This window comes from Staurois parvus, unplaced genomic scaffold (assembly GCF_062004578.1).
Source record: "Staurois parvus isolate SC_StPar_1 unplaced genomic scaffold, SC_StPar_1.0 ptg000155l, whole genome shotgun sequence".
Classification (NCBI taxonomy): domain Eukaryota; kingdom Metazoa; phylum Chordata; class Amphibia; order Anura; family Ranidae; genus Staurois; species Staurois parvus.
In genome coordinates, this window is record NW_028317951.1 from 4,768,508 (window position 1) to 4,787,714 (window position 19,207).

Below are 19,207 nucleotides of genomic sequence, written 5' to 3' on the forward strand. Positions count from 1 at the left end.
ATGTAAATTTATTGTATGTTTCCAGCATGTTTTGTTTGTGTTTATTTGCCACATCTAAGTAAAATTCTGTTGTGGCAAAAGCTGGTGTTGGGGTTGCTTTCCTCATTCGTGACTTCACTGTATCCTGGGGAGCCCATCCCGGTACACGGCTTACATATAAATGGTACCCCATATGGAGTAAGGATGCAACCAAGTCCCAAACTATCTTGCCAATGCTCCCCATGTAGTCTGGGCATCCGGGGGGCTCCACGTGACTATCTTTTCCCTCGCAAATTCCCTCTTTTCTGAAACTTATATGTATAGCCTGTTGCCCTCTCACAGGTCTTCTACATCTTGGCCCCATATCTGGCATGCTTGCTGGGGAGAAATGGTTTGCATACAAGGCAGCCAGAAATATTAATGAGGGACTCATCAATGCAGATTTTTTGCTGGGGAGGATAGATATCTGCAAATTTTTGGTTAAGGTGATTTACAAGGGGCTGAATTTTGTGTTGGTGGTCAAATTCAGGGTCATCTCGAGGACGACAGAGTGAACTGTTGTTGAAATGCATAAAACACATTATACTTTCATATCTATGCCTGGCCATGGCAGCAGAGAACACGGGCATATGATGAATTGGGTCTGTGGACCAATAGAACCGCAATTCATTTTTTTTAGTAATGCCCATGTTGAGGGTTAGGCCCAAAAAAAATTAAAATTCAGAAACCGTAATGAGTTTCCATGCGAATGGTCTGGCAAGGTTTGAATTTGGGTTGATGGCGATAAATTGTTGTGCATATAAATTGCTTTGATCCACAATCAATGCATACAGATCTTCCGTGAAAAACAGCTCCAAAAAATCAAGGTGAGTAGTTAAATTTGCTGTTTCTACCTGAATTCTGGGTTGGGCAGTGATGGGAGTGACCTACTAACACTGCACTTGTTGGGGGAGAAGGGGGGGGTAAGCGTAGGGGCTAAACGCAGGTGTTGGGAGGTGCCGAGGCTGATCCAGCTATCGCTGTGTTTTTGGGGACACTATACTAATGTGAGCGCTGGTATAGTGCCGACCTTATCAAAGATATTGATCCGTTCAGACACTATACTAGCAATGGAGGTTTATTGTGTATGAGTGTGTTCCTGGCAATCAAGGGGTTAAATGTGATTACTGGTGTTCTGATGGGCAATCTGATGCCATCTGGGAGTGGCGTGAAAACCACGGGAGCGCGAATCACGTATATATATATGTGATTTTGCGCACCCGTTCCACCCTGTAGCAGTATTTCTGCTATAGGGTGGTCAGGAAGTGGTTACAGAAACGGTTGTTTTACGGCGCTGCGTTACTTTAACTGACAATTGCACAGTCATGCAACGCTGCTCCAAAATGAAATTTACGTCCCTTTTACTCCATAAATTGAGCTTTCTTTCGGTGGTATTTTATTGCTTGTGTAGTTTTTTTTTTGTGCTAAATAAAAAAAGATTGACAATTTTGAAAAAAAAACAATATTTTGGACTTTTTTCTATAAAACATGTCCAGTAAAAAAATTTAAGAATCAAATTTTGTCATAAATTTAGGCCACAATATATTCTGCTACATCTTTGCTAAAAAAAATCCCAATACGTGTAAATTAATTGGTTTACGTGAAAGTTATAGCGTTTACAAATGGCGGTATAGATACTGTATTTTTTTTATATACTAATAATGTTGGCAATCAGCGACTTATGGCTGCGATCAGCTGCTTATTGCGGCGATCAGCTTCTTATGGCAGGACTGTGGCGGATATTCTGACACTGGGGGGAACTGACTTGGGGTCACTGACATCCCCAGTGTCACCAATACAGTGATCAGTGCAAAAAAAAACCCACTGACACTGTACTAATGGCACTGGAGGAAGGGGTTAACATTAAAAGGCAATCAAAGGGTTAACTGTGTGAGGGGAGTGTTTCACTAGGGGGCAGGGGTGCTTCACTGTAAGCACACTGATCCAAAGGCTGTGCTCATCCATCCGGATCAGTGTGCTCAAACTGACAGGGAGGAGAGCTGCACTGAAAACAATGCAGCCGTCCTCCCTGTCAGTGTTTGCCGTAATCACCGGACTCGGTGGTTGACACCCACGACCGGTGGTTCTGGTAGGGTGGCTGCACACCTCGTGCGTGCCCCCTACCCGAAATGCAAAATCACCTACAGTATGTATATGTGATTTTGCGCAGCGGTGACGCCCTGCTGCAGTATATCTACTGTGGCTGGTCGGCAAGTGGTTAAAATGGTAAACAAAAAAACAAAAGCAAACATTTTACTATATTGCAGTTAACGATTCTTAGGTGTGATGGCTGCGTTAGTTTTCTTTTTTAGACTTTATTTCTTTTATTTTCACCAGGTGATCCTTCCAGTAACTCTGTTGTTTTTCAACAGATCAAGCTGTCCTGCAGATGTCACCTTTTATTTATTTATGTAAAACCTGTATCCCAAAAGGAAAAAACAAATGTTTGAAGCCAAACTCCAGCCCACACTGGAGTTACAGCAATTTGTTGGTGTATCTAAATCTGCTAGTGCATCTAACACTCCCCTCCCCCAGACTAACACTGCTGCTGACTGTTATGCCCTCTGTGTTCCTTCATCCAGAGTGAGGGCACTCTGATAAAGGAGGTGTTTTATTGTCCAGATCAGCAGAGGGAAAAAATCCTAAAAAAGAAAACTAATTCAACCACCACAACTAATGATTAGTAAGTTACAGTATATTACATTTTTGTTTTTGGGTTTATACCGCTTTAACTGAGCCTTACTTAGTCCATGTCATAGACAAAGCCTCCTATTCCAGATAATGTCCTCTTTGAGAACTCTGGCCATTCAAAGACAGGCTTTTAGTACCCTGATAGTTCTGGTGCAGCAGCTCCACAGCCCAACATATAGTATCTCTCCATGAGTTTATACACAGACACTGACCAACAAAAACAGCTTCATCCAGCTGAGCTTAAAGTGATTGTAAAGTTTCTAGGATACACTGCCAGTGCTCTCCACTCCTCTTCTGTGTCTGTCCCCATGGCAAGGACTTGCCAAGCAAGCTATACCTGGCTGATCCCTGTGGTAGCTGGAAATTACTGTCATAAGTGATCGCCGCTAGCTTCCGGATCCTGTACCAAGCAGCTGCTTTGATGATTAGTGAGCAAAGGAGGTCTTTTGCCTAGCACAGGCACCATTCAGAGAACACTTTGCATTTTCTCAATGAATTCAAACTCTGTTTGGACAAGGTGGAGAGGCGGGACAGTGATATCATAATCACCTCCCTGTCCAATCAGAAAACACTTTGCATTTATTGAGAAAATGCAAAGTCTTCTCCAAACAGCACCTCTGCTGAACAAGAAACCTTCTATGTTCACAATGCAGCAGGGCAGTTGCTCAGCACGGAACCCAAATACTAGTGGCAATCACTGTTTTAGTGGTGCCTACTACAGTGATTTCCAATTTCCACAGGGATCAGCCAGGTCTGACACATGCATACTTACATTGGTCCAAACTGGCCCAATGTAACTATGCAAAAATATCTATGCCTATACATTAAGCTCTCATTGACCTTTATAGCTGCAGCCACTGTACAGCTATTCATTTTCAATTCTTACAGCAGGAGCGCTAAAGTTATTATTATTATTATACAGGATTTATATAGCGCCAACAGTTTGCTCAGCGCTTTACATTATAGTGGGAGACAATACAGTAACAATACAGTTCAATACAAGAAGGAGTTGAGGGCCCTACTCCTTGAAACTAACAATCTTGGAGGGAGTGGTTAGTGGGACAAAAGGTAATAACTGTGGGGGATGGAGTGGTTGGAAGAGTAGAGGATTCCAGTATTAGCTGAGACATAGGTTTTCAGTGATCACCTAAAAGTGAGCAGAGTAGGCAATAGTCTGATAGATTGGGGTAGGGAGTTCCAGAGGATGGGGGAATCCCTGGAGAAGTCCTGGAGACGAGCATGGGAGGATGAGACAAGGGAGCTAGAGAGTTGGAGGTTTTGCGAGGAGCGGAGAGTATGGTTTGGGTGATATTTAGAGACAAGATCAGTGATGTAATTTGGGGCAGTGTTATGAATGGCTTTACAGTATACGTCAGTGTTAGTGTTTTGAATTTTATCCGTTGGGCAACTGGAAGCCAGTGGAGGGGTTGGCAGAGAGGGGTGGCTGATACAGAACATTTAGTAAGGTGAATGAGTCTGGCAGCAGCATTCATGATAGACTGAAGTGGGGATAGCCTGCGGTGAGGTAGGCCAATGAGGAGGGAGTTACAATAGTCGAGGCGAGAGATAACCAGGGAGAGAATAAGTTGCTTAGTGGTTTCCAAGGTTAGGAACGGTCGTATCTTGGAGATGTTGCGGAGGTGAAGTCTACATGAGTTTGTCAGCAATTGGATCTGGGGCTGAAAGGACAGATGGGAGTCCAGGATTACACTTAGTACCCTGGCATGAGGGGAGGGACTGATGATTGTGTTATCAATCTTGATGGTGAAGTCAGTGGAGGGGGCACGGGCTGGGGGGAATACTAAGAGCTCAGTTTTGGAAAGATTGAGTTTGAGGAAGTGGAGTGACATCCAAGCCGATATGTCACTTAGTAGGCTAGTAATGCGAGTGGAGACTGAAGGGGTGAGGTGAGGGGTAGAAAGATAGATTTGTGTGTCATCAGCATAGAGATGGTAATTGAAGCCGTGGGAGTTTATCAATTGACCAAGGGAGGAAGTGTAGATGGAGAAGAGAAGGGGTCCGAGGACAGAACCTTGAGGGACTCCTACAGAGAGAGGGAGTGAAGAGGAGGTGGCAGCGTTATAGGTAACACTGAAGGAGAGCTGCGATAGATAGGAGAAGAACCAGGAGAGAGTGGAGTCTCTGAGGCCAAGAGAGTGTAGTTTTTTGAGGAGGAGGGGATGGTCAACTGTATCAAAGGCCGCAGAGAGATTGAGTAGTAAGAGTACTGAATAGTGGCCATTGGTTTGAGCAGTTAGTAGATCATTAGTGAGTTTGAGTAGGGCAGTTTCAGTGCAGTGTAGAGGGCGAAAGCCAGACTGTAAAGGGTCGAGAAGGTTGTTGTCGATAAGGTGGGAGCTCAGGCGATTGTAGACTAAGCACTCTAGGAGTTTAGAGGTAAATGGCAGCAGGGAGATGGGTCTTAAATTGTTCAGGTTGGTGGGGTCCAGGGAGGGTTTTTTAAGTATGGGAGTGATGTGCGCATGCTTTAGAGGGGAGGGGAAGGCACCAGTAGAGAGGGAAAGATTGAGGATGTGAGTGAGGGAGCAAAGGATGGAAGAAGAGGGTGACTGTAGGAGTTGTGAGGGGACAGGGTCCAGGGGGCAGGTGGTGAGGTGGGCTTCTGAGAAAACCTTAGTGACCTGTTCGGTAGTAGCAAGGTCAGAATAGCAAAGTGTTGAGGGAGGTTTAGTATGAGGAGTGCTAAGTGGGGTGGATGTCCGTGCAGTGGCGATGTCCCTATGAATTGCGTCAATCTTGTTTTTGAAGTGGTTTGCAATCTCGTGGGCAGTGAGTGAGGTACTGGGTGGAGGTGGAGGCGGAGAAAGTAGAGAGTTAAAGGTAGAGAAGAGCCGACTAGGACTGGAAGAGAAGGTATTAATGAGAGTGACAAAGTAGGCTTGTTTGGCAGCGTGAAGGGAGGAAGTGTATGTTAAGAAGGCAGATTTATATTGGGTGAACGCTTGGTGGGATTTGGTTTTACGCCATTATCGCTCCAGTGCACGACTATGTCGTTTGAGATTTCTGGTGTGGTCAGTCTGCCAAGGTTGTAACGGTCAGGGCCTGATGCTTCGTGTTGTTGGGGGAGCAAGCGAGTCTAAAGTGGATGAAAGCGAATTGTTGTAGACAGCAGTGGCCAGGTCAGGGCAGGACAGGGGATAGATACTGTCATAGAGTTGGTCAGTTGCAGAGTGGAAGGGAGCAGGGTTCAAGTTTCGGAGGTTTTCTGCTGGTAATTGTTTGCTTGACTGTGAAGGTGATGAGGTTGTGATCAGAGAAAGGAAAGGGGTGTTTGTGAGGTTGTAGGGAGTACAAAGATGAGAGAAGACAAGGTCTAAAGTATTCCCATCAGAGTGAGTGGAGGACTGTATACACTGTGCTAGTGCAAAATAAGAGGTTATGTGGAAGAGTTGTGATGTAGCCGGGTTATTGACGTTAGTAGAGATGTTGAAGTCTCCGAGAATGATAGTGGGTAGCTCAGAGGAGAGAAAGTAGGATATCCAAGTGGAGAAGTCATCAAGAAAGCGGGACACGGGTCCAGGAGGCCAATAGATCACTGCAATCCTCAGAGAGATTGCAGAGAACAGCCGGATGCAGTGGGTCTCGAAAGAAGAGAAGGATAGAGAGGGAGGGTTAGGGAGGACTTGAAAGGTGCTCAGTGGTGACAGAAGCAAACCAACCCCACCACCTTTCCAACCACTGGGTCTGGGTGAGTGGGTCCAGATGAGACCTCCATAGGAGAGTGCTGCGGGGGAGGCAGAATCTGCTGCTTGGAGCCAGGTTTCAGTTATTGCTAGAAGGTTAAGAAGGTTAAGGGAGTGGGAGACAAAGAGGTCATGGATAGAAGTGAGCTTATTGAAGACCAAGCGGGCATTCCAGAGTGCACATGAAAATGGGAGGGTGGTTTTGGGGAGCACGGGGACAGATATTAGACTGAGGGGATTGCGGCAATTCCCGGAAGAAAGAGGATGTCTTGTGTGTGGGCGAAGCAGTGGAGGACCAGGGTTCGGGGAGATATCCCCAGAGGTTAGGAGAAGAAGGGTGAGGAAAGTGGCATGGGAGCGGGATGTACATGAGCGCGCATGCCTTCCAGTCCTGGTGTTTGGGTCAGCAGGAAAGTGAAGTATCAGCAGGAGGTGATGAGAGCAGTAGTAGGGAGATGGAAGCAGTGAGGGTGAGATGCACAAGTTTTTGGGTGGAGCAGAGGGACCAAGAAATGAGATTTTGGGAACGCAGGAAAGGAATATGAAAAGGAGGAGTAGAGGAGGCATTTTAGAGGTACACAGAGTGGGAGTCAGATATGGAGAAATGTTTCCCAGGGTGTTTGATTGTAGTTAGTCTAGCATGCAGTAGAGTTTCTTGTTGTTTTATCTTCCTGCAGCTAGAGTTCTCCTGCTTATGTTCAAGATAGGCTGAGTTCAATTGAATATCTTGTAACCAAGGGTAGTACTGGCCCCAGGGGATCTATAACACCCGGTACCGGTGCAGAGAAGTAGTAGCATAGATGCAATCAAGCTACAATTTCCATTTGTGCAAGTTCCAGATTATGAAATGAGATTTGACTTGAGGAGGTGAGGGTTGGATGTCAGCTGTAGAATTTAAATGTGATAGGAGCAGGGGAACCATGGTGTCGATTTCCATATCGTACAGTTTCCATATTGTTAAAATGAAGTTCAGCATGAGGCTGTGAGGGATGGGTATCCGCTGTGGTAGTTAAATATAATAGGACCCAAGGAACCAGAGGCTGGCCCAGCTGCTGTGATGGGGTCAAATAAGGCACAGGGGACTACGAGGCAAAGTCACTAAGATTCCTTTCACACTAGCAGCAGTGTTAAACGCCCATAAGAAAAGCAATCCAGAGGTTGGTGAAAGGAGGTTTGCAGGGGTTTAGTAGGCAATACATCCACGGTGCAGCATGGTTCAATTAACATACATGAGAGAGTTTGACAGGTGATGCTGCCTGTCGAACTCTGCATGTTGTGTTTAAATTGTCACACTTGTTTGCCAATGTGTACTCCCCTGAGCAGTATCATGGGGTCAGAGCAGTAAAAATGCAGATCAGCCACCCAATTTTAGTGCCCCTTGACCACCCTGGTGAAAGGAGCCTTGGCAGTTCACCTTGCTCCTCCCATTATTCTAATCCCTAATGTAAAGACAGAACATGTGTTCTGGGAGAGGGGAGGAAGTTCAGCTGAACTGTTATTAAACCCAAATTGGAGGATGTCAGTGATTTCAGTGATTCTGCTGTGAACTTTGAGGATAACTTGCTTCAAAGTGCCTGCAACTACAGAGGTCCGTGTAAGACAGAATATGTAAATACTTAAAGCGGTAGTAAACTGTAGAGAAAAAAAGTTTTCCCCTGAAGGCAAAGGCGTAATGTGCTAGTATGCACTGTATACTAGCACATTATGTGAAACGTACCTTAAAACGAAGCCCTCCAGCCTTGCCCTGTCACCACTGACAAGGCTTTCATCTTCACTTGATCCTTCTTTCAGGTTCGCGGGCTCCAGTGGCTTGAATGAGCGAGCCGTGATATCGTCACTTGTTACGGCACACAGCTCTGAAGGAACGGCACGGTGCTGTTACACAGGTAAATATCTTCTAAACAGTGCACATTTAGGAGATGCTTACAGTACCTACAGGTAAACCTTGTTATAGGCTTACCTGTAGGTACAAGTAAAAAAAAAAACAGACTTTACTACCACTTTAATTGTCCATTGCCTGGTCACAGGTTCATAATTGCAAAGGCTTCCATTTTATAATGTTTTATTCCATGGCAAAAAATAAGAATTCATTTTTGCAGGTATATATTCAGGTATAATATGTGTGTGTAGGAAAAGATATAACAAAGGTGTTAGAGACATCATAAATCAAGTTAAAATGATCTAACTATGAAAGGTCCAAATGGACCTGTGGAAGTCTGTGACTGGCAGTGTGGACAGAAAGTACAGTAGCTTATAAAAACCAGCAATTCTCATTGTCCTGCTCAATAAAGATGTAGCTACCACAATATACTGTACTTTGTATGACATCTTTTCTGTCTGCACTGCCTTATTACACAACCCTGTAGTAGATTTTGCTGGTGTGGGTGCATCTAGGGTTACCCATCTTCTGTGGATTTCAGGGTCCTTTGGGGATACCAATGACAAACAGAGATTAATATTTAGTTGTATACAGAGCAAATTTCCATTAGTAAAAAGGAGTTAACATTAGCTGCATCCTGGCAGCTTAATTAACACATATACTTTCCTCTTTCTACAATCCCTTCATTCATATTCAGTTTCCATCGATTCTATTCTCATTCTTTTCATTGCACTTGTGCGTCTATCTAAAGTTTAAATAACGCTCCACACTCCCATCCCTAGGAGAATATCAATGAGCTGCATAACAAAGGAAAGAGCTGAGTTCATCACAGAGAGGCAGGGAATCTGCAGAGTCTAAGAAAGTTAAGACAAGGCAATCTGAAAAAAAGTAGAATTTTTTAGTGAAGGATTTTGTCAAAGAAATGCAATAGCTTGCAAAGCTAAGGATGGGCTTACAATGTTTGTGACATTGTGTACCACTGCCATTAGATCATAAATCAGGGCACTTAGAATAATAGAAGCAGTTGAGAACATTCTTGTACATTTAGTATATACAATGTATGTTGTTTATGGTAGTTTTGCAATTATTTGTATATAAAATAGTCTTTAGGGTGGGTATATCTTCTTCTGGAGCCTCTGCACAGGGGCATGAGAGCAAAAGGAGGGTTCCCAATAGGTTCCCTTGATGGATTAATGAGGTTATATCAGTACCTATCCTGTATCAAACCCTGATAAAGGGAAGATGATTAAAGTGGTGATGAAACTCTGGAAGCTGTGCCCCCAAAAAAAGAGGCAGACAGGCAGTAAAGGTCTAGTTATTGGTATTGCCTGTGATCTTCCCGAAGCTGATCTGTCCCCATTATTGACCAACAATGCCTTAATTTGCTTGGTATCTCTGTTTGGAGGCTGCCATCTTGGTAGAGAAAGGGCTTTACTTTTTCATGTCAGAGCTGCCAGCAGGTTGAATCATTAGCAACAAAGTAAGGACATCACTAACTCCCACTGTGCTAGAACATGCTACCTGTCACACCCTAAATATTGGTGTAACGTAACATATTCCAATGGTGAACTTTAATGATAGGGACAGTTTTCTGTGGGTAAAAGAAAGTGCACCACACAAAATGTGCCAGGTGGTGGGTCTGGTGAAAATGTGGTGTTGGCTTAAAGATATGGTTTACTGTAACGCATACAGTATATATGCTAAAATAGTGGATTGTAAGCGACAAACTGTGAATACAAAAGTGCGTTGTGAGCTAACCAAGAAGATTGCTTCTCTGTGAAAAAATATGGATTCACTGAAATAAAATACAGTGTCCTCATCACAAATACACTGCTTAAAAAAATTAAAGGAACACTTTGAAAACACATCAGATCTCAATGGGGAAAAATCTCATGCTGGATATCTATACTGATATGGACTGGGTAATGTGTTAGGAATGTAAGGATGCCCCATTGTTTAATGGAAATGAAAAATGATCAATGTACAGAGGACTGAATTCAAAGACGCCCCAAAAATCAAAATGAAAAAATTATGCACCAGGCTAGTCCATTTTGCTGAAATTTCATTGCAGCAACTCAAATGGTATTCAGTAGCTTGTATGGCCCCCATGTGCTTGTATGCATGCCTGACAATGTTGGGGCATGCTCCTAATAAGATCACGGATGGTGTCCTGGGGTATTTCCTCCCAGATCTGGACCAGGGCATCACTGAGCTCCTGGACAGTCTGAGGTGCAACCTGGCGGGGTCGGATGGACCAAAACATGATATCCCAGAGGTGTTCTATTGGATTTAGGTCAGGCAAGTGTGGGGGCTATTCAATGGTATCAATTCCTTCATCCTCCAGGAACTGCCTGCATACTCTCGCCACATGAGGCTAGGCATTGTCGTGCACCAGGAGGAACCCAGGACCTACTGCACCAGTGTAGGGTCTGACAATGGGTCCAAGGATTTCATCCCGATACCTAATGGCAGTCAGGGTGCCATTGTCTAGCCTGTAGAGGTCTGTGCATCCCTCCATGAATATGCCTCTCCAGACCATCTCTGACCCACCACAAAAACGGTCATACTGAACGATGTTACAGGCAGCATAACATTCTCCACAGCTTCTCCAGACCCTTTCACGTCTGTCACATGTGCTCAGGGTGAACCTGCATCTGTGAAAAGCACAAGGCTTCAGTGGCAGACCTGCCAATTCTGGTGTTTAATGGCAAATGCCAATTGAGCTCTGTGGTGCCGGGCAGTGAGCACAGGGCCCCTAGAGGACGTCGGGCCCTCAGGCCACCCTCATGAAGTCTGTTTATGAATGTTTGGTCAGAGACATTCACACAAGTAGCCTGCTGGAGGTAATTTTGTAGGGCTCTGGCAGTGCTCATCATGTTCCTCCTTGGACAAAGGAGCAGATATTGGTCTTGCTGATGAGTTAAGGACCTTCTACAGCCTTGTCCAGCTCTCCTAGAGTAACTGCTTGTGTCATGGAATCTCCTCCACGCTCTTGAGACTGTGCTGGAGGGCACAGCATATCTTCTGGCAATTGCACGTAATGATGTGCCATCCTGGAGGAGTTGCACTGCCTGCAACCTTTGTAGGGTCCAGGTATTGCCTCATGCTATCAAAAAATGTCAGTGGCCTTCACCTGTAAAACCATTCCTGTTTTGGGGGTCTTCTCATTGTTGTCCATCTTGTGCACCTGTTATTAATTTAATTAATACCAAAGCAGCTGAAACTAAATAACAACCTGCTCTGCTGCTTAACTGACCAGATCATTATCCCAGGAGTTTAATTGACTTGATGCTATAGTCTGATTAAAAAGTGTTCCTTTAATTTTTTGGAGCAGTGTATTTTGAATCACTCAAATTAGTTGTGCTGGCCCAGAGGGCAAATGCTCCTCTGTCCTCCAAGCAGAACTAAACATTTTTGCTTTTTTAAACAATGAAATTTCAAGGTAAAAAAAAAAAAAACCTACATGCACATTTGCAAAATTATATGTTTTGTGACTTTTCCAGATGGCCCCCTGCTGCTGTACAGGCATAATGTAAGACCCCAAGTTCTCTATACCCTTATAGCTTCAGCTCTGCTGGCGGCATGATCCGAAGGTCATAAGATTTTCACACCTCCCTCATTGTATGTCATTAGACTCCTATATTTGCATAAAGGGCAAAGACTGCACAGAATAGTGTGACTCTCCCCTAGTTATGCCCTATGTTTTCCTTTCCCTTTTGTTGACAGCTGCCTTTTTTACCCACTTAAGCTGTGAAAGGTTTTAACCCCTCCATGACCACGTCATTTTTTGCTATTCAGCACTGTGTTACTTTAACTGGTAATTGCTCAGTCATGCAGTGCTGTACCCAAATTAAATTTATATCATTTTTTTCACATAAATAGCGCTTTCCTCTTGTGCTATTTTATCACCACTGTTTTTTTAGATTTTTTGTTACATAAATTAACAAACACTTAAAATTTTGAAAAAATCTCCCAATGTTTTTGCTGCTATAAAACATACCCAATAAAAAAACTTATTTCTTCATAAATTTAGACCAATATGTAATCTGCTACATGTCTTTGTGTGAAAGTCTACAAAAGATGGCATATACATACTGGAATTTTTATTTATCTATTTTATACTAGTAATGGCAGTGATCTGCGACTTATTGTGAGACTGTGATGCGGTGGACAATCTGACACTAACTGATGCTGAGTGAGAACTGACTAAATGACACTGACATCTCCAGTGACACTAATACAGTGATCAGTGCTAATAATATACACTGTCACTGTACTAATGACACTGGCTGGGTAAGGGGTTAACATCTAGGGGTAATCAAAGGGTTAACTGTGTGCCTAAGAAGTGTAGTGCATGTAATGTGTACTGCTTTTACTAAGCAATAACATCACTGCACTCTCTACAGAGCCTTATGCTGTTTATCAACACAGGGCTCTCTTCTGTCATTCACTCAACTGATCAGCGGGTCCTGGCCATAGATCATTGGCTGGGACCCACCAATTTCCCTACCTGGGAAAGCCAGATCACATACATGATCCAGGGTAGTGGGGCTGCTCTGCCGCAGTAAATGTGAGGTAGGCAGGTCCTAACTGGTTAATCAAGCACTAAATGGTTGAAAAAGAGTAGAAGAGAGGGAGGATTGGCTGGGGAAAGAACTACCCTAGTACATGGCAGATTCCTGGCAAAGAATAAAAGAATGTTCCTACAGAGGAGTTTATGTTAAGGAATAATCACACCACGTAACCCAAATGGTAGAACCACTTTGTCACCTCCCACTAATGCTGATAAACAAACTAGACAAAATTGCATATAGATAACATGAAATAGTCAAACAGTAACACAGATTTGCACGCACGCACACACAAGTTTTAATTTGCAATTTGAATAAAAAAAGATTCTTAAGCTGGCATACAAAGATTAAAATTCGGCCAGTTTGGCAGGGACCAGCCACATTTTGATCCATGTGTGGCCACTGTGGCAATCTACTGATTGTATTGTGTTCAGCCGCCCTGTTGTTATATTCTCGCTTGATCAGAGCCACAGGTAAAAGGCTGCAGAGCTGATCTGTGTATTCTGATGGTGGGGAAGTCTCCCTGCTGTCAGAATACAATGACACTGCAGGGAGGATTCCAAATCAAACATGGAGGAATCAGATCAGTTTTATTGTTCAACCCTCTGCTTGAATGAAAACGATTGACCCATGTATGACCTGCCTAAATTTCTGCTTTTAATATTGAAGTGAATAGCTCATCAATAGTGAAATGTACTTTATTATAGGGGGCTTTAAGCTACACCACCCATGGCCCCCTGAAAACATCCACTTTATTATTGCTTTGTATAATTCTTAAACTACATTGGGAAATGGAGGTTGTAGTAAGGGGCATATGTGTAGTTGGGCTCCTCAGTCCATATATTCTATTGGTACCAATATTTCTGCATTGCAATTTTGATGCATAAACCTAATGCCTATAATATTTGTATCCATCCCCTACACGGTGGTGTTTCCTATGTGCCTGTGCTGCATATACACTAGACCTTGTGTCATTGTCTTTACAGCACAACCATATTCATGGCCGGTCATGACGTCTTTCTTTTATTTTAATGTTTGTTTTTGGTCAATCCCTTTAGTATTGTCTCATTTTGTGGTGATGGCTAACTGTGGTATTTACCAAAATGTCTAAACATGTGCAACATTTGCAATAAAGCATACTTTTTTGATACATTTTTGGGTTATCGCTTTCTGTCCATTATGTAACCGCTTTTTCTTTTGAATTTCTTTTCACATCCCCCCTTTTTTGCATATGTGTAGTGCCCTCTAGATAGCCAGGGGGAGCTAGTGTTCTATTTTTAGTTAGGAGGGTTAAGTAGCATGTATTAAAGATAGATGGTCTGTGTGTATTGTCTCATACTGAGGTGATGGTAAACCAGGGCGAACGCCCATATGTCATATTTATATATGTGTAATAAAGCATAATTTTTGGAAATTTTTCTGAGTGTCACGTTCTGTTCATAATGTAGCCGCTTTCTCTGTGAATTTCTTTTCACAAATCCCCTTTTTTTGAAGGGTTAAGTAGCAGCCTGGGTGTAATAGTTAGCAGGGTTAAATTCAGGTCAGGGCTGAGAGGCTCTGCAGGTCAGTTCAATGATACCTCCCCCTGCACTAGAATCTTGGGGAAGATTCTAGAGCAAGTGGGGCTGAGGAAGGGCTGGCCTGCACATATAGGGGACCCTGGCCAATTCCCAGGCAGGAGGCTTGGCATGGAGCCGGAGCAGCCCCTAAATGTGGGAGAGCCTGCTCAGCAACGGGACAGTTGGGTTGGAAGATTGAGTGGGAGGAAGGCTGTGGAGCCTGAGAGGGGGCCCAGTTGGGAAGGGACTCATCTCCAGGCAGTGGCACTGGAAAGGAGGAAAGCTCAGGACCTCATTGGCCCCCAGAGTGTGGACCACCTATGCAGCAGGGAAGCAGAGGCCCAGCAGAGGCCTGGAAGCAGCCACTGACCCACCAGCTCATAGGCAGAGGATTGAGTGAGCAAACCCATATCCCCTGGGCCAGTTAAGGGAAAAGAGGCACTCTAGTGGGAAACTGGATTAGCTTTTTACTTGGGACTGTTTCACATTAAAGTGGCAGACACTGTATCCCCTGCCCAGGGATCCCTTCAGACAGATGGAAAGCAGAGGATTTTCTGGACTCTGCGGTGGTACACCAGGAGAGGCTGGCTAGATCTCCAAGAAGAAGATTTTTGTCTGAAAGGACTTGTACATAGTTCCAAGAAGTCGTCCTCAGTTGCCATTCCCTTGGACATCCCATACACCCCTTACCCCATCCAAGTTTACATCCCATAATAAAATTAAAAAAAACAAGCTCAAGGACTGGTTACTGTCTCTTGGATGCAAGTCTGTGTAGAAAATGCATGTTGCCTGGACTATAGGGGGACCCAAATGCTCAGCAACTCTTAAGGGGGTAGTGCTACATATGTCAGCATATTTCAGATCCAGACAAAGCCTTTTTTGCTTTTCACATGTATTTTATTTGTAAGGCAACCTCAGATAATGTGCTGTAACAAGTAAGGGGGCTGAGACGAGATTAGTTCATGCTGCCCTTTGTCCGACCCTAACTTTTTACCCTCAGTTTTATGAATATTCTGGTATATTTTGTGATTTACTGTGAGTCTTGGGAGTATAACAATTAATATTTAATTAGTTTAGGTTAGTTGAACTTTAGTGGCACCACAATATGCTGCACTCTGGTGAAAAGAACCTAGAGCCTGACATTCTGCCAGATCTAAGTGTTCTGGATGTCACCCAAGCAGTGATGGAGCCGTCCCCAGGGTGCGCTCAGTCCGCGCACTTGCAGATAGTCAGAGAAAAATGGCTTCATAAGAATCAGCTCTGCACATCATGCCAACAGACTTCATAACATATCGCTGAATAAGAACAGAATGCTGTCTAGGCAGAATGCTTATAAACTAATGTAGTGTAATGCTCACAAGTTGATGACTGGCAATTCAGAATAACGGTTATTAAGTCCATGATAATTCTCCAACTCTAACAAAAAGTAAAAATAGAAAGTATTTCTAAGCAGATTTTATTTTTATTGGTTTTGCAGTCTATACTTCATTATGTTTAGTTAAGAGTATCGTTTCTCAGCAAATATCCAAACCTCCTGTGAGTTTTTAGAGATAATCTTGAGCTATCATCACTCATGCTTTTACGAGTGTGCTCAGAACTCCCTGTTAGTTGGCTTACACAATGCTGCTGGAACTTTAATAAAGTGAAGGAATAGGTTTAAGTGGGTTCAAGAATATCACAAAATCTATATTGAAGCTATCCCCACCCTTGCAGCCCACAAAAGCTATAGATTTTGGTGCTTGACACCCCCTTCCCAGCATTTATTATTCCATAATATTCACCATGGAATGGTCTTAAGTTCACAGTTGTAATACATAGCTAGCTTGCTACCCCAAGTATTTAGCTGCACATATTATAGACAACTCCAAATATTGTAAAACAAAATCAGCCTTTTATTCTCACCAGGGTATATTTATTTATTTATTTCAGGTACTTATATAGCGCCATCAATTTACGTAGTGCTTTACATATATATATATATTGTACATTCACATCAATCCCTAACCCTCAGTGTGTACAATCTAAGGTCCCTAATGTACATTCATACATACACATACTAGGGCCAATTTAGACAGGAGGTAATTAACCTACCAGCATGTCTTTGGAGTGTGAGAGGAAACCCATGCAGGCACAGGGAGAACATGCAAACTCCAGGCTGGTGGTACTGTGGTCGGGATATAAACCAACAACCCTAGTACTGCCAGGTGGAGGTGCTAACCATTTAGCCACTGTGCTGCCCAGTATAGGGGTATGCTTTCAATACACAGATGAAAGTGTGTGTAAAGCCTAACAATGAACTTCTCCTCTTTTCCCCCTTTTGGTCTACTAAAGATACCATTGAAAGTATTTTATTATATAATTTTAATAAGTGTAAAAAAAAACCTGTTGATCTGCCTGTGCTCATTGGTATCAGTTAACATGGTTTCCAGCTATCTAATTGGACTACAGCATTCGCAGCCCCCCCCCCCCCCATGTTATAGAGAAGAGGAGAGGGGAAGTGTTTTGTAGTTTTGTCTTAGAGTGACAACACTGCTGCTCCACAGATACAATATGGTAAATGAGCATTGTCACCATGGGGCAGGAAGTGTGTAGCTAAGCTAATGCAGCCACCTCATCTAAGGACTATTAGGCTGCAACAGATTACATACAGTGGGTATAGAAAAGAATTACCCCCTTTAAAAAAATCACATTTTGTTGCTTTTCAGCCTGAAATGAAGACAGACACAGTTTTTGTTTTATCCAGCTGTATTTACTCTTATAACATCCAGGTGAAAGATATAACACCGACATGTTAGATTTTTTTTTTTAAATTCAAAAACAGAATCAGTGAATTGGAAAAAGAACCGCCCTCTCCTCTTCCTAAAAATGACTTGTAAACTCAATCAAGTGTAGCTAATCACCTTCTCAATGGCACATAACTTTCAACTGTGATTTTATGTGGTCATTTTGATTAGCTCACCATGAAAAGAGCTTTCCGGAGCATTTCAGTCCCTGGTACTGCAACTGAAGCAAACAATCAACTATGGTGGCAAGGCACTGTCAAAAGATCTCCAGGATAAAATTGGGGACAGGCACAGGTCAGGAGATGGATATTAAAAATTTCAAAGGCTTTATCAATGCCTATAATGACAGTGAAATCTATTATTAAGAAATGGAAGGTATTTGGTACAACACAGACTCTCCCTGGATAAGGATGTCGCTCCAGAAGCCTACAGAAGCAGTTGCAGGAATTTATGACAAAGAGTGGTCATTGTGTGCATGTGACAACAATATCCCATGGGAAGATTGCATGAAAAAAGCCACTCCGCAAAAATGGCGACATGCAGTTATGACCGAGCTTTGCCAAAACGCACCTGGAAGATTCTAAGGCCACATGGAAAAAAGGTGTTCTGGGCAAATGAGATTAAAATTGAATTATTTGGCCTAAACACTAAACGATATCTCTTCCGGAAATCCAATACAGCTCACCATCCAAATAATACCATTCCTACAGTAAAGCATGGAGGTGGTAATATCCTGTTATGGGGTGTTTCTCTGCACCAGGAACTAGAGCACTTATCAGGAAGGAAAAATGGATGGGGCAGAGTACCGTCAATTGAAAATTGAATTGAATACTGTCCAGAAAGAAAATCTGTGAAATGGCTTGAAGACTGCAGCCCACAAATGGTCACCATCAAATTTAACTGATCTTGAGCAGTTCTGCAAAGAAGAGTGGGCAAATATTGCAATTTAGATGTACAAAGTTAGTAGAAGAGACATATCCCACCAGACTAAAGGCTGGAATTAAAGCAACAGGTGGTTCAACAAAATACTGATACAAGGGGGTGATCGTTTTTCCAACTCAGTGATTTTGTTTTTTTTATTTTTTTTTAAATTATTTTCTGATATGTCTGTGTTATATCTTTCACTTGGATGTTATAAGTTGCACATAAGAGTAAATACAGCTGGATAAATCAAAAACTGTGTCTGTCTTCATTTCAGGCTGCAAAAAAAATGATTATTTTACAGGGAGGTGATTCTTTTCTATACCCATTGTATTTGTTCTTGGATCTGAATGAACTTTAAAATGGAACTGCAGCCATTTTTTAATTTTTAATAGAGTAGGGACAGGTAAAATTTGATTAATAGTTTGGTTGATTCATATGTTTAATGGTTTTATAAATGTTTTTTTCTTTCTTTGTTATGGTTACAACTAAAGAATATAATTGAAAAAAAAATATTTTACCTCTCAGCGCTGTCACACTTTGAATGACAATTGCGCGGTCATGCAACACTGTACCCATATGAAATGTTTATCATTTTTTTGTGACAGACAGAGCTTTATTTTGGTGGTATTTAATCACCTCTGGGTTTTTTTTTCTTAAACAAACCAAAAACCACTGAAAATTTTGAAAAAAAAATGTTTTTTCTTAGTTTTTGTTATAACATTTTGTAAATAAGTGATTTTTCTCCTTCACTGATGTGCACTAATGAGGCTGTAGTGATGGGCACTGATAAGATGCACTGATGGACACTGATAGGTAGCACTGATGGGGACTGATGAGGAGGCACTGGTAGGTGGCACTGATGGGCATTGACAGGCATCACTGATGGGCACTGAAAGGCAGCACTAATAGACGGCACTGACTGGCACTGATAGGCGGCACTGACTGGCACTGTTAGGTGGCACTGACTAGCACTGGTAGGCAGCACTGACTGGCACTGATAGGCGGCACTGATGCGCACTGATAGGCGGCACTGATGCGCACTGATAGGCGGCACTGACTGGCACTGATTGGCAGCATT